A 14,431-nucleotide genomic window follows, 5' to 3' on the forward strand; every position below is an offset into this window, starting at 1 on the left:
ACGAGGACACCACAATGATGCTACAGTGATATCCACAAATATTATTTCTATCCAATATAAAAATATAAAAATCTACCAGTGTAATATTCTAATACTAATGACACTTCCTCAAGTTCTGCATATCTTTACACCATCAAATATGACTTAATAAATATTTCCAGAGGTTGACACAATGATATCACGTAATGTCGCTAAATAGCTTGCGGAGGCAGAATCTGTGTCCGCCTTTCTCCATGACAATGGTTACATTATGTGTAGGGTCTCAGAGAGGTCGCACTATTTTAGATTAATAAGTACTAATTAGGAGAAGAATATTCTTCAGGTCTTGGAGCTCAGATTACATAGCGTCTCTTGTACAGAGGACATTTTGGCTCTGTGCCGGTGCTGGAGCTTCTGTAAGACTCCCGGATAGATTGGCCGGGCAAGAGACAATTTCCTGAGAAGCACAAGCCAGCACATTGACCTTTTTAATAATTCCTTTCTGGTAGAAAAATACCAGATATATACTTTTTTTTGCACATCTGTTTACTGAACAACCCAGAATTCACAGTCCTTTAGGCTATGATCCAAAATATGTTTGCCAGTTTATGTCTATTTCAAAAACATGCATATTTTCTGTTTTATATACTGTACATACAGTATATATATATATATATATATATAGCCCTTAATGGGCTGTGAACTTTGGACAATCACTTCTTATTATAAGGTGATCCTAGAATACTTGGATTTTTAGACTCCTGCACGATCATCAGTAATCAGTAGGAGCACCATCGCTGGGGGAACTGAATCATTACAGGTCTCAATAAAATCGCTATTCTGTCCATGTAATGCTTAGAAGATACCTTGTAGACACTTTTCATTCCAAGACTTCATTTGCTTCTATGTTTGAGTCTCTGTTAGGAGTCTCCATCACAAATTCTGTCAAAAAACCCTAGCAAAACTATGGAGGAGCTTTTAAGGCTTCCGAAGAACAAGTGAAATCCCAAACCTGCCAATTTACTCTTTGTAGAAGTTTGCCAGTGTATTAAGATTTCAAGAAGAACTTTGTGGTAATCTGGATCCCATTTGTGTTTAATAAAAGGTTGTGAACTACATTTTTAAACTATTAAACTGACACACACCCAAGATACGGCAGAACATTCATCTACAGTCCTAGCAAGGTCTTCAGGTTCAAAGTAATGTTCTCTGGTTGTCACAATAACTGATATTGTGGTTCTGGTAGTCTAGTCATTTTATAGGATAGAAAAATATTATAGAAAGGAGCTTCATATTCCTCAAGAGACAGCATATGAGAGAAGACGTGGGCTGTGATGATGTCAGCGCCCTGCTCAACAGTCATGTACTGGATCAGGTGGTTTGAAAGGTCTTGCTGACCAATCTCCTGAACAGTGGGAGAGCAGTTGACTTTAGATAAAGGACTACTGGCTTTGGGGGAGAATTAGCTAAAACTTTGTTTGGGTTACTAACCCAAGTTGGTCCAATTTTGCTAAATTGTATTTTCTGTTTGGTGTTTCCCTTTAAAGGGGTAATGTGATGATTGATGTTAAAAAATGAAAATCATCCTTCACATAGTACATGACAATACCTTTCTAACAAAACTAGAACCAGCCCTGTACCTCAAATGGATTTCCACATTCATTGCTCCAATTGCTCTGCTAGATTGTCTTCAGCCTGGCAGCCTAGTGGGTATGTCCTTTCTGCTGCAGCTCGTAAGCCCATTTCACACGGGCGAGTATTCCGCGCGGGTGCAATGCGTGATGTGAACGCATTGTACCCGCACTGAATCCTGACTCATTCATTTCTATGGGGCTGTGCACACGAGCGGTGATTTTCACGCATTCACTGCGTTGCGTGAAAATCGCAGCATGCTCTATATTGTGCGTTTTCCATGCAACGCAGGCCCCATAGAAGTGAATGGGGCTGCGTGAAAATCGCAAGCATCCGCAAGCAAGTGCGGATGCGGTGCGATTTTCACGCACGGTTGCTAGGAGACGATCGGGATGGGGACCCGATCATTATTATTTTCCCTTATAACATGGTTATAAGGGAAAATAATTGCATTCTGAATACAGAATGCTTAGTAAAATAGCGCTGGGGGGGGGGTTAAAAATAAATAAATAATAATTTAACTCACCTTAATCCACTTGATCGCGCAGCCTGGCTTCTCTTCTGTCTTCTTCTTTGCTGTGTGCAGGAAAAGGACCTGTGGTGACATCACTCCGGTCATCACATGATCCATCACCATGGTAAAAGATCATGTGACGGAACATGTGATGACCGGAGTGACGTCACCACAGGTCCTTTTCCTGCACACAGCAAAGAAGAAGACAGAAAAAAAGCCGGGCTGCGCGATCAAGTGGATTAAGGCGAGTTAAATTATTTTTTATTTATTTTTAACCCCTCTAACGCTATTGTACTATGCATTCTGTATTCAAAATGCTATTATTTTCCCTTATAACCATGTTATAAGGGGAAATAATACAATCTACAGAACACGGATCCCAAGCCCGAACTTCTGTGAAGAAGTTCGGGCTTGGGTACCAAACATGCCGATTTTTCTCACACGCGTGCAAAACGCATTACAATGTTTTGCACTCGCGTGGAAAAATGGCGCATGTTCCTGCAACGCACCCGCACCTTTTCCCGCAACGCCCGTGTGAAAGAGACCTAACTGCCACGGCTTCTAACAGCATATATGGCGGGTTGCAGTTGAAGATTAAAACTGAGCATATTCGTCCAGCTCAGTGAGGTGGACAAAAAAGTAAGGACAAGAATAAATAGCAAACAACAAGTTTCATCGGGCACATGCTCAAGTGCAAATGGTTTTACATTAATTTGCATGGATGGATTGGCCATCCATATGCGATCAGTGGAAGTCTGACCCTCTGGACCATGACTGAAGACTTGGGGGGGGGGGGTTCTTGTTCTCCTTAAGGAGACCAACTGTGTTAAGAGTCTTAGTGGCAATGCTCAATGGGAAAATACTATGCAAAGCGGTATCTCCCAAAGAAAGAGAATCTGTTTTTCCTTACTCCTGAGTCCGTCTGTCTGCTGCCTGACCTGTGCTCATTACCCTGATCTGTTTGTCTGCCTGAATTCCGAACCTGTGCCTCCTGCCCTGACTCTGGGACTGTTTTTCAGATTCGCATGTAATCTAACCTCAACCTGGTTCTGACTACTAGTATTGACTGATCCCTCGTTGCTTTGCATGGTTGTCTCTGACCCTGTTAGTTAGCTGGCAACTACACTGGGAATATTCCAAGAGGTATCGGCCTTGTGGCTCCCTTGCAGTGAAGACCAGATCCCTGTATAGGGGTTAAATAGTGAAAACAGGGGACCACCAGAACAACACCCCAAACCCAAACGAGTTATTTGGCACAATGGTTCCACATCCATTGCCTGTAACACCAGTTTAGGGGATTACTGGCTCTCCTTAAGGAGACTAGCTGTGTATGGAGACGGTTCCAATGCTCCATGGGAAAATAATATGCAAAGAAGTATTTTCCAATGAAACAGAACAGTCTTGCTAGTGCCACCCTGACCGATCAACAGGGCAATGGGGGCCATGGCACTTGGTGCCCTGCAGACCCGTTACACCTGACACCATGACGCATTGTCTGTCATTGGGTAAATATTTGGTAACAAATCTCCATGCAGTGCCAAAGGGGTTGAAATCCTCTAGAGCCCACTCATTATGGAAATCAGATGGCACCAATATGACTGTCTCACATGAATCTTTGACATAATCATTTTGACTGGATTTCTCCGTATAGTGTCTCCCTTATTGAAAGACTAACGAGGATGTCCATACAGAGGTTTAATCATTCATAATACATTTTAGAAGGTCCCATAAAAATCTAGCCCCCCGCATTAAAGGGGTTTTGTCATCACATACAATGGGGGCATATCACTAGGATATGCCCCCATTGTCTGATAGGTGCTGGTCCCACCTCTGGGACCCGCACCTACAACGAGAACGGAGCGGGGAAATGAATAGAGGGTGCACTGTGCATGCGCAGCCACCCTCCTTTCATTTCAATGGGGCCGCCGAAAATATCTGAGCACTGGCTCCGTCTGCCCCATAGAAATGAATGGGCGCAGGGGGCGCGCGTGCACGGTGCACTCCCATTCACTTGTATGGGAGCAGCGCTTGGTGTTGGACAGACCCGGGGAAACCAGGGGTCCTCCAGCCACAGCTCTCCCCGCTCCGTTCTCCTTGTAGGTGCGGGTCCCAGAGGTATGCCCCCATTGTATGTGATGGGAATACCCCTTTAAGTCAAAGCATAACAGACTGGATTTCGAGTCTGAGCAGCGCAGTGCATAGAGTCATTCAGAGGATGTGAGAGACAAGGGACACGTCCGCAGGGAATAGCCAAGCATGTATTTTAGGAACGACGTTTCCTTTCAACAATAGGCTTCAAAGGGATGCTTGCATGTCCCCTCACAAAAGTGATCTTGTCCCCGGCACTACATGACGTATGGCTTCAGTGAGTCGGTGTAAAACACTACAATAAACTATTAAAGAAGCCTCCATGATTTATAAGGTTTACATTTTTTAAAGAAACAACCACTCTGAAATGTTATTTATTGTCAAATACGGGTCTGTCGGCATTCCTAATGTGTCTGTTTTATTAATAGTGTTCCCATTCTGCAGCATCTTCATGGTGTCATTATTCTATTATTCCTCTTGGAAATATAGGCATATATGGAGTAAAATCCCCCTGGTCAACAAGTGTGTCCCTGCACAGTCTGACATTGTTGGCACTGATTGGTGCCATGGACAAGGGGTAGCACTCAGTTGCTTTGTGTCCAGGAGGAACAGGTATGTTTTCATTACATATTGCATTAGGGGAGAACAATATTCCCATTCTTTTCATATAAAGGGATTGCCAATGTTGCCATGTATGGCATATGTACAGAATAAAACTTGGTTGGCTTTAAATAATACAGAAAAATGATTGCAACCATATTACATGGCGTGTAGTATCTGGCACATACAGTTTCAAAAAAAAGTATGTGAACCCTTTGGAATGATATGGATTTCTTCACAAATTGGTCATAAAATGTGATCTGATCTTCATCTAAGTCACAACAATAGACAATCACAGTCTGCTTAAACTAATAACACACAAAGAATTAAATGTTACCATGTTTTTATTGAGCACACCATGTAAATATTCACAGTGCAGGTGGAAAAAGTATGTGAACCCCTAGACTAATGACATCTCCAAAAGCTAATTAGAGTGAGGTGTCAGCCAACTGGAGTCCAATCAATGAGATGAGATTGGAGGTGTTGGTTACAGCTGCCCTGCCCGATAAAAAACACACACCAGTTCTGGGTTTGCTTTTCACAAGAAGCATTTCCTGATGTGAATGATGCCTTGCACAAAAGAGCTCTCAGAAGACCTACGATTAAGAATTGTTGACTTGTATAAAGCTGGAAAGGGTTATAAAAGTATCTCCAAAAGCCTTGCTGTTCATCAGTCCACGGTAAGACAAATTGTCTATAAATGGAGAAAGTTCAGCACTGCTGCTACTCTCCCTAGGAGTGGGCATCCTGTAAAGATGACTGCAAGAGCACAGCGCAGATTGCTCAATGAGGTGAAGAAGAATCCTAGAGTGTCAGCTAAAGGCTTACAAAAGTCTCTGGCATATGCTAACATACCTGTTAGCGAATCTACGATATGTAAAACACTAAACAAGAATGGATTTCATGGGAGGATAACAGAGGAAGCCACTGCTGTCCAAAAAACCCCATTGCTGCACGTTTACAGTTGACAAGAGCACCTGGATGTTCCACAGCAGTACTGGCAAAATATTCTGTGGACAGATTAAACCAAAGTTGAGTTGTTTGGAAGAAACACACAACACTATGTGTGTAGAAAAAGAGGCACATCACACCAACATCAAAACCTCATCCCAACTGTGAAGTATGGTGGTGGGGGCATCATGGTTTGGGGCTGCTTTGCTGCGTCAGGGCCTGGACGGATTGCTATCATCGAAGGAAAAATGAATTCCCAAGTTTATCAAGACATTTTGCAGGAGAACTTAAGGCCATCTGTCCACCAGCTGAAGCTCAGAAGAAGATGGATGTTGCAACAGGACAACGACCCAAATCATAGAAGTAAATCAACAACAGAATGGCTTAAACAGAAGAAAATACACCTTCTGGAGTGGCCCAGTCAGAGTCCTGACCTCAACCCGATTGAGATGCTGTGGCATGACGTCAAGAAAGCGATTCACACCAGACATCCCAAGAATATTGCTGAACTGAAACAGTTCTGTAAAGAGGAATGGTCAAGAATTACTCCTGACCATTGTGCACGTCTGATCTGCAACTACAGGAAACGTTTGGTTGAAGTTATTGCTGCCAAAAGGAGGTTCAACCAGTTATTAAATCCAAGGGTTCACATAGTTTTTCCACCTGTACTGTGAATGTTTACATGGTGTGTTCAATAAAAACATGGTAACATTTAAATTATTTGTGTGTTATTAGTTTCAGCAGACTGTGATTGTCTATTGTTGTGACTTAGATGAAGATCAGATCACATTTTATGACCAATTTGTGCAGAAATCCATATTATTCCAAAGGGTTCACATACTTTTTCTTGCAACTGTAAGTATACCTACCAACTTTTATGCCCAATGAGTGACAATATCAGTGACACGCATAGCGCACTGCAGCAAATGTTTCACACTAAGCAACACCTCTAACTTTGCCCAATGCCTAGCTATACATTCCCTTTTGTGGCCCCACACAGTAATTATATCCCCACAATGCCCCACACAGTAGTAATATTCCCTTAGTATGCCCACACAATAGTGATGCCCCCTTAGTGCCCGCACACAGTAGTAATATCCAGTTAGTGCCACCACACATCAGATAAACCTCCTCACAGTAGTGATGGCTCCTTAGTGCCCCCACATAATAGTGATGCCCACTTAGTGTCCCCGCACAGTAGTTATACCCCTTAGTGTCCCACCCCATACAGTAGTTATGCCCCCTTGGTGCCCCCACACAGTAGTAATTCCCATTTAGTGCCTCCACACAGCAGTAATGCTCAGTTAGTGCTCCCACAAAGTAGTAATGCCTAGTTAGTGCCCCCTCACAGTAGCAGAGTCAGACTGGCCCACCAGAGGAACCCAAGCTGACAATATTGGACCCCTAGTAAAACAGGGCCCTTAAGGTCCTATATACACAGGGGGTGGGTCCTCAGAATCATTTCTTCTGGTGGCACCAAGGGACTTCAGTCCAATGCTGCACAGTAGTAATGCCCAGTTAGTGCTCCCAAACAGTACTAATACCGGAATAGTGCCCCCACACAGAAGTAATGCCCGCCCCCAGTAAGAGTAATCCCTCAATGCCAACTCACACTAGTGCTGACCCTAAGTGCCCCCATACAGTAGTACTGCCCCTTTGAAATAATGCAGTCCCCTTAGTGTCTGAGTAGTCCTGCCCCTGTAGTTTAAAATATAAAAAATAATACTCACCTAGCCCCATTCCGTTCCCCTGATAAATGAAACACATCATCATCTGGCCTGTGCTCTCTCCTGCTCAGCCCAGCAGACGCAATTACATTACTGCATCACACCTGCTGGGGGGCACACAGGCTGGCGAATGGTGGTGCAGGGAGCTGACTGTTCCTAAGGACGCAGATACAGTTGAAATCAAGACATCCGGCAGACACCTCGGGAACAGCCGCCGAAATCCGGGATGGTTGGGAGGTATGCACAAGTCACATGCTTTTTAACTTTGGCTTTAAAGGGCCCCTCTATAGATATTTATGGCATACACACAGGATGTATTAAAAAAATTTGACTTGCAGGGTTCCCCTGGATGGAGGTCCCTTGATGTGCACTTATACATTCCTCTCTCCACTGAAGCCAATGGAAAATATGGAAACAGCTGGGCTCTCCATTCCATCTTCTTCTGGATCTGGACCTCCATCAGTCATTTATGAAATATCATATGCCTATGCTGTATATACTGTAACTATAGTGGGACCACTTTAAAGCTTAAGCTAAATAAAAAAAAAACATGTGACATATAGAAGACATACAACAAACTCAATAGCCCTGAAAAAAATATTACCCAAAATAGAAGTCTTAAAAAAACTGCAAAAAAATGGGTTGCCTGAACTCTGGAAGAGCAGCTGCCATCATGCCCAGTGTGTAAGGCTTCATGTGCACGACCATAAGTATTTTGCGGTCTGCAAAATGCAGACCCACAAAATACGGATGATGTCCGTGTTCCATCAGTTTTTTTGTAGAACCATTAACTTCCATTTTTTTGCTAGTTCCATTCTGCTGAATATTTTTTTCTTCAGAATTAATGATTTTTTATAATAAACAACTTATCCATGATAGGTCCTCTTTAAAACCAAAGTAGGGGGTCCCCATCACGTTTCTGCCATCCGTTTAAAGTATACAAAAAACGTATACGTTAATGGATGCCTCAGACGGGTGCCATACGGTTGCACCCATCACCATAGTTCCATTGTAAAAAAAAACAACAAGGAAATGTTAATGTGTACTTTTTATTTTTTTTAGAAAAGCGCGGTGTGCTGCGCTTTTGTATTCCCCCCCCCCCCCCAACATATATGTTAAACGGATGGCAAAAACGTGATGTGAACCCAGCCTTAATGGTGAAAAAATAATTATGGATTTCCTTGTAATTTTACTTTAACTAGAAAACAAAAAAATAGACCAAGGACGCTGTTGACGAGCGCCAAACTTATTCTACATAGTAACATAAAGCCTGTCTTAGAACACGCCAAGTGCCTGTATACAGGAAGGAGGATGAAACGGACACAAGGCAAGGCTGAAAATACACTTCCTGCAATGTCAGTGCTAGATAACCGCATTTCTGCTCGACTTTACTCAGAGTATTTTTTACAGTGTCTGTGCCGAGTGTCAGTAACATTACTGCAAGTAAGTAAAATAATTGTATTGCTAAAAGCATTGAGTGGCCTATTAGAGTATATGGACATCAGGTTAACTCATGTATACGGAGAATGAAAAAACAATTGCGTATTTCAGGCGCAGATGGCGGCGTAGCGGTTAGTTGCGCCGCTATCTGCGCCTTTTCCCCACTCATGCCAAATTGTGGGTGTGGCATGGGCGGGGACGTGCTGGTAAACCCTCATCTCATTCATCATTTTCTACACCTGTTTTAGGCGTAGAAAAAGGTCTAAATGTAAGACAGCTCGGAAGCTGTCTTAGATTTAGAACTGGCGCTGGATGCGCCGAAGTTATGGAGAGGCCGGCGCCTGTTCATAACTCCAGGCGGATCCTCCTCCAGCTATGGGGCTTGATTAAGACTAGCGTCTAAAAATACGGTCTTAATAATTGTGCCCCAACATTAGGCATTTAGGATAACTATTAGTGCTGAGTAAAACGAATTGACTTCGATCCGAATTTCCTGTAAAATTCGATTCGTCACAAAGACGAATTTCCTCGCGCTTCGTGATAATGAATACATTTTTCCTGAAATGGTGGTAAGAAACTAAAAAAAAATACATACTCACCTTGTCTATTTGCTCGCAGAGAGGCCGTTGGGGCCATCTTGATTGAAGAAAACTTGCAAAATCTCTTGCGCGCTGCTGTGTGACGTCACCACATTGGCCAGGCAGTGATGTCATCACCAATGATGTCACCACGTCCGCCCAGCGTGTCAGCGCAAGGAAGATTTTGCATGTTTTCTTCAATCAAGATGGCCACCATGGCCTTTTCACGAGCAAATGATTGAGGTATGTATTTTTTTTTTAACCCCTGATTAACACCTGAAAGGTCTTAATGTGACTGTGAGGGTTGAACGTGGCATCTGAGGGGTTCAGTGATGGGGGGTGGCATGATCGCCGTTCTCAGTCATTGCGCCCGCTACATACAATGTAATGCTATGCTTGATGAAGTAATTCTTTGGCGAAGCAGCAGAATAGAATTTTTGCAAACTTCGCTCATCTCTAATAACTAGACCTCCAAACGCAGCCGGAAAACATTTCTACCAATACGGCGTAATGTCGGGTGAGACCCTGGTGGAAGGAAAATCCATTGCATGCGAACTACACAACTGCGCAATACTACACGGTAGCAGATCCTGGAGCCCTCTGAATACCGCTGCCTAGTGTTTGAACTTTTATTTTTACTAAAAAGGCAAGAGAACGGAACAGATGTACAGTATACTGTCTGAGGAATATTGGGTCACAACATGGCCTCTAAAGCCCCGGAATTCAGTGTGCATTCTACTGCCTCTATTTAATGGCTACATTTGGATTCTTCATACTTTTTGTGTTATATTGATAGATTCTCTCACTAAAGCCAGTGGCTTCACTAACTTAACAAGAAGGTAATATTCAAACTGAGGAAAACACAATTTATCAACCTGATGTAAAGTAGAACCGGCTTAGTTTCCCATAGCAACCAATCAGATCCCACCTTTCATTTACCAAAGGGGCTGTGAAAAATGAAAGGAGGAATCTGATTGGTTGCTATGGGCAACTAAGCCAGTTCTACATTACACCAGTTTGATAAATGACCCCCAATCTCTCTCTAATATTTCTATCTATATGAATTTACATCCACTTATGGATACTGGAATATAACTTTGCAAAAACAATGTGACATCAGGAAATGGGCTATTTTTTTAAATTTTCCATGTCACGGTTAGAGATGAGCGAATTTCAGGTTATGAAATTCGTTCGCGCTTAGTTTACTGGTAAAAGGTGAATTGCGTTATGGATTCCCTTACCACGGACCATAACGCAATTCTATGACGGAATGCATAACGGAATGCCTTTAGAGGCATTCCATTATTCATTCCATCATAATAGAAGTCTATGGGCTTCAAAACGGATCCGTCACGTTTCCGTTATGCAGGAGAAGACTCCAGCAAATATGAAATTCGCTCATCTCCAGTCACGGTCTATAAATTAAACAAGATTTCCCCCTCAAAAAATAAATAAATAAAAAATCCTACAGTTTTCACACTGACATTTCCTGTTCTTTACAGGTAACTTTTCAGTAGCCATCGCATTATCATCACATGCTGGATTACAATGACAGATAACACCTCTATGTAGATACACAGGATCCACTGTTCACAATAGTAGATGTGAGGAGATATCACAACTTATCTACTCCCTCCTGACCTGTGCGTAGGTCATACGGCATGTCCATATCACTTTCCCTTTGCCGTCAATGAGGTCAGCTCCGGTCAATTGGTTGTATGTCCCATTTAACTAATGTAAAGCATAGCTCTAGAAAGGAAGTCTTGACATACAGAATTATCAGGTCTAGTGGCCAATGCAAAAGCTGCAAGATCTTATGATTTTTTTTTTAAATATAGATAAATTTACCAAAAATTTGTAAAAAGTTTCAATTTCTCTACTTCTATAATACATAGTAATACCTCCAAAAATAGTTATTACTTTACAATCCCCATATGTCTACTTCATGTTTGGATCATTTTGGGAATGATATTTTATTTTTTGGGGACGTTAGAAGGCTTAGAAGTTTAGAAGCAAATCTTGAAATTTTTCTGAAATTTTCAAAAACCCAATTTTTAGGGACCAGTTCAGGTCTGAAGTCACTTTGTGAGGCTTACATAATAGAAACCACCCAAAAATGACCCCATTCTATAAACTGCACCCCTCAAGGTATTCAAAACTGATTTTACAAACGTCGTTAACCCTTTAGGTGTTCCTCAAGAATTGATGGGAAATAGAGATACAATTTCAAAATTTCACTTTTTTGGCAGATTTTCAATTTTAATAATTTTTTTCCAGTTACAAAGCAAGGGTTTATGGCCCTCAATATTTATGGCCCTGATTCTGTAGTTTACAGAAACACCCCATATGTGTTCGTAAACCGCTGTACGGACACACACGGCAGGGCGCAGAAGGAAAGGAATGCCATACGGTTTTTGGAAGGCAGGTTTTGCTGGACTGGTTTTTTTGACACCATGTCCCATTTGAGGCCCCCCTGATGCACCCCTAGAGTAGAAACTCCAAAAAAGTGACCCCATTTTAGAAACTACAGGATAGGGTGGCAGTATTGTTGGTACTCGTTTAGGGTACATATGATTTTTGGTTGCTCTATATTACACTTTTTGTGAGGCAAGGTAACAAGAAATAGCTGTTTTGGCACCATTTTTTTTTGTTATTTACAACATTCATCTGACAGGTTAGATCATGTGATATTTTATAGACCAGGTTGTCACGGATGCGGCGATACCTAATATGTATACTTTTTTTTTTATTTATGTACGTTTTACACAATGATTTCATTTTTGAAGCAAAAAAATCATGTTTTAGTGTTTCCATAGTCTGAGAGCCATATTTTTTTCAGTTTTTGGGCGATTACCTTAGGTAGGGTATGATTTTTGAGGGATGAGATGACGGTTTTTTTGGCACTATTTTGGGGTGCGGGTGACTTTTTAATCGCTTGCTATTATACTTTTTGTGATGTAAGGTGACAAAAAATTGTTTATTTTGCACAGTTTTTTTTAAAAGTTTTTTTACGGTGTTCATCTGAGGGGTTAGGTCATGTGATATTTTTATAGAGCCGGTCGATACGGATGCGGCGATACCTAATATGTATACTTTTTTTTTATTTATGTAAGTTTTACACAATAACAGCTTTTTAAAAAAAAAAAAATGATGTTTTAGTGTCTCCATATTCTGAGCCATAGTTTTTTTTTATTTTTTGGGCGATTGTCTCAGGTAGGGGCTCATTTTTTGCAGGATGAGGTGATGGTTAGATTGGTACTATTTTGGTGGGCAAACGCCTTTTTGATCGCTTGCTGTTGTACTTTTTGTGATGTAAGGTGACAAAAAATGGTTTATTTAGCGCAGTTTTTATTTTTTATTTTTTACGGTGTTAATCTGAGGCGTTAGGTCATGTGATATGTTTATAGAGCCGGTCGATACGGATGCGGCGACACCTAATATGTATACTCCCCCCCCCCCCCCTATTTTTTACAATTTTTTTTTTTAACTTGAGGTTTTGTTTATTTTTACTTGAAACTTTTAATTCTTTGGGGGAAAAACTTAATTTTTTCAACTTTTTTTTTCACTTTATTTTTTGTTCCACTTTGGGACTTGAACTTTTGGGGGGTCTAATCCTTTACAATGCATTCCAATACTTCTGTATTGGAATGGATTGGCTGTATGAGTAATACTGTGTGTATTACTCATACAGCTTCCGACCTGTGAGATCCAGAGGGCTGGCTTCCATGCCATCGGGTCCCCCCTACAGCCTCATGGGGACCCGATGGCCCCACCGTTCGCCGCCGCAAACCGCAGGTAAAGCCGCAAACCGCAGGTCTGAATTGACCTGCGGTTTGTTGTGATCGCCGATATGGGGGGGTCACATGACCCCCCCCCCCGGCGTTGTGACAGGATGCCCGCTGAATGATTTCAGCGGACATCCTGTTCCTTTTAACCCCTGCCGCACCGCAATCTAGTTTAAAAGTTATGACGTACTGGTACGTCATGGGTCCTTAAGGACTCGGGAAACATGCCGTACCGGTACGTCATAAGTCCTTAAGGGGTTAAATGGGTGTTCCCACCTTTTGGTGTGTCTACCTACACAGTCTGGATATGTCCGTGCCAGCATAGCGTCGAATATAACCTTGTATCTTTCTTAGGCTACATTCACATGACCGTATGTGTTTTGCGGGCAGCAAAACACGGATCCGCAAAAAAAAATGGATGACGTCCATTTGGTAACCGTATTGCATCATTTTTTTTTTGGTTGCAGAACCATTGTAACAATGCCTATCCTTGACCGCAAAATGATGGACAAGAACAGGACTTGCTCTATCTTTTTTGCAGGGCTACGGAATGGGCATATGGATGCGGACAGCACACGGTGTGCTGTCCGCATTTTTTGCGGACCCATTGAAATGAATGGGTCCGCATTCTATCCGCAAAAAAGAAAAATGGAACGGACACGGAAACAAAATACGTTTGGGTGCATGAGGCCTTATCAGAATATTTCCTTTGCAGGTACTGATGGTGGTGAAGCTAGAGGAGGTACATGATGGACAAACCCTCTATCTGTTAAGTGCATGATAGGAGCTGATGCCAACAAAAGCACATTTGATTAAGTCACATTTAAAAGGATTATCTTACGCGAAGACCAGCTTGGACTATATTGCCCACTCTGTGCCACTGGCAGACCTGGAATGTCTAGGCATTGCATTGGCAGCCACTCATTTGAATGGCCGGCATGTAATACTACGTTTCACCTTTAGAGGCCACTGTAGGGAAATTGCAGGTGTTAGTACAAATCACCAGATCGACATTCAAGAAGGGAGTTGTCTTCATGAAACAAGCTCTAAAACAACCACAAGTCACATAACTAAAGTTCTTAGACTTGGGAGAGGGTCAGCAGGAGGGCGTCATATCATTTATAGTCACATCACTGA

The 14,431-nt window shown here is 42.1% G+C and overlaps 1 protein-coding gene across 2 annotated transcripts in view; it reads right to left on the minus strand.

The window, feature by feature from the left end:
• The window catches only part of HPCAL1 (hippocalcin like 1), a 180,420-nt gene that overhangs the window by 45,753 nt on the left and 120,236 nt on the right, over window positions 1-14,431 (minus strand). The gene's annotated exons all lie outside the window — the stretch shown is intronic.

This window comes from Bufo bufo, chromosome 4, assembly GCF_905171765.1.
Source record: "Bufo bufo chromosome 4, aBufBuf1.1, whole genome shotgun sequence".
Lineage (NCBI taxonomy): Eukaryota > Metazoa > Chordata > Amphibia > Anura > Bufonidae > Bufo > Bufo bufo.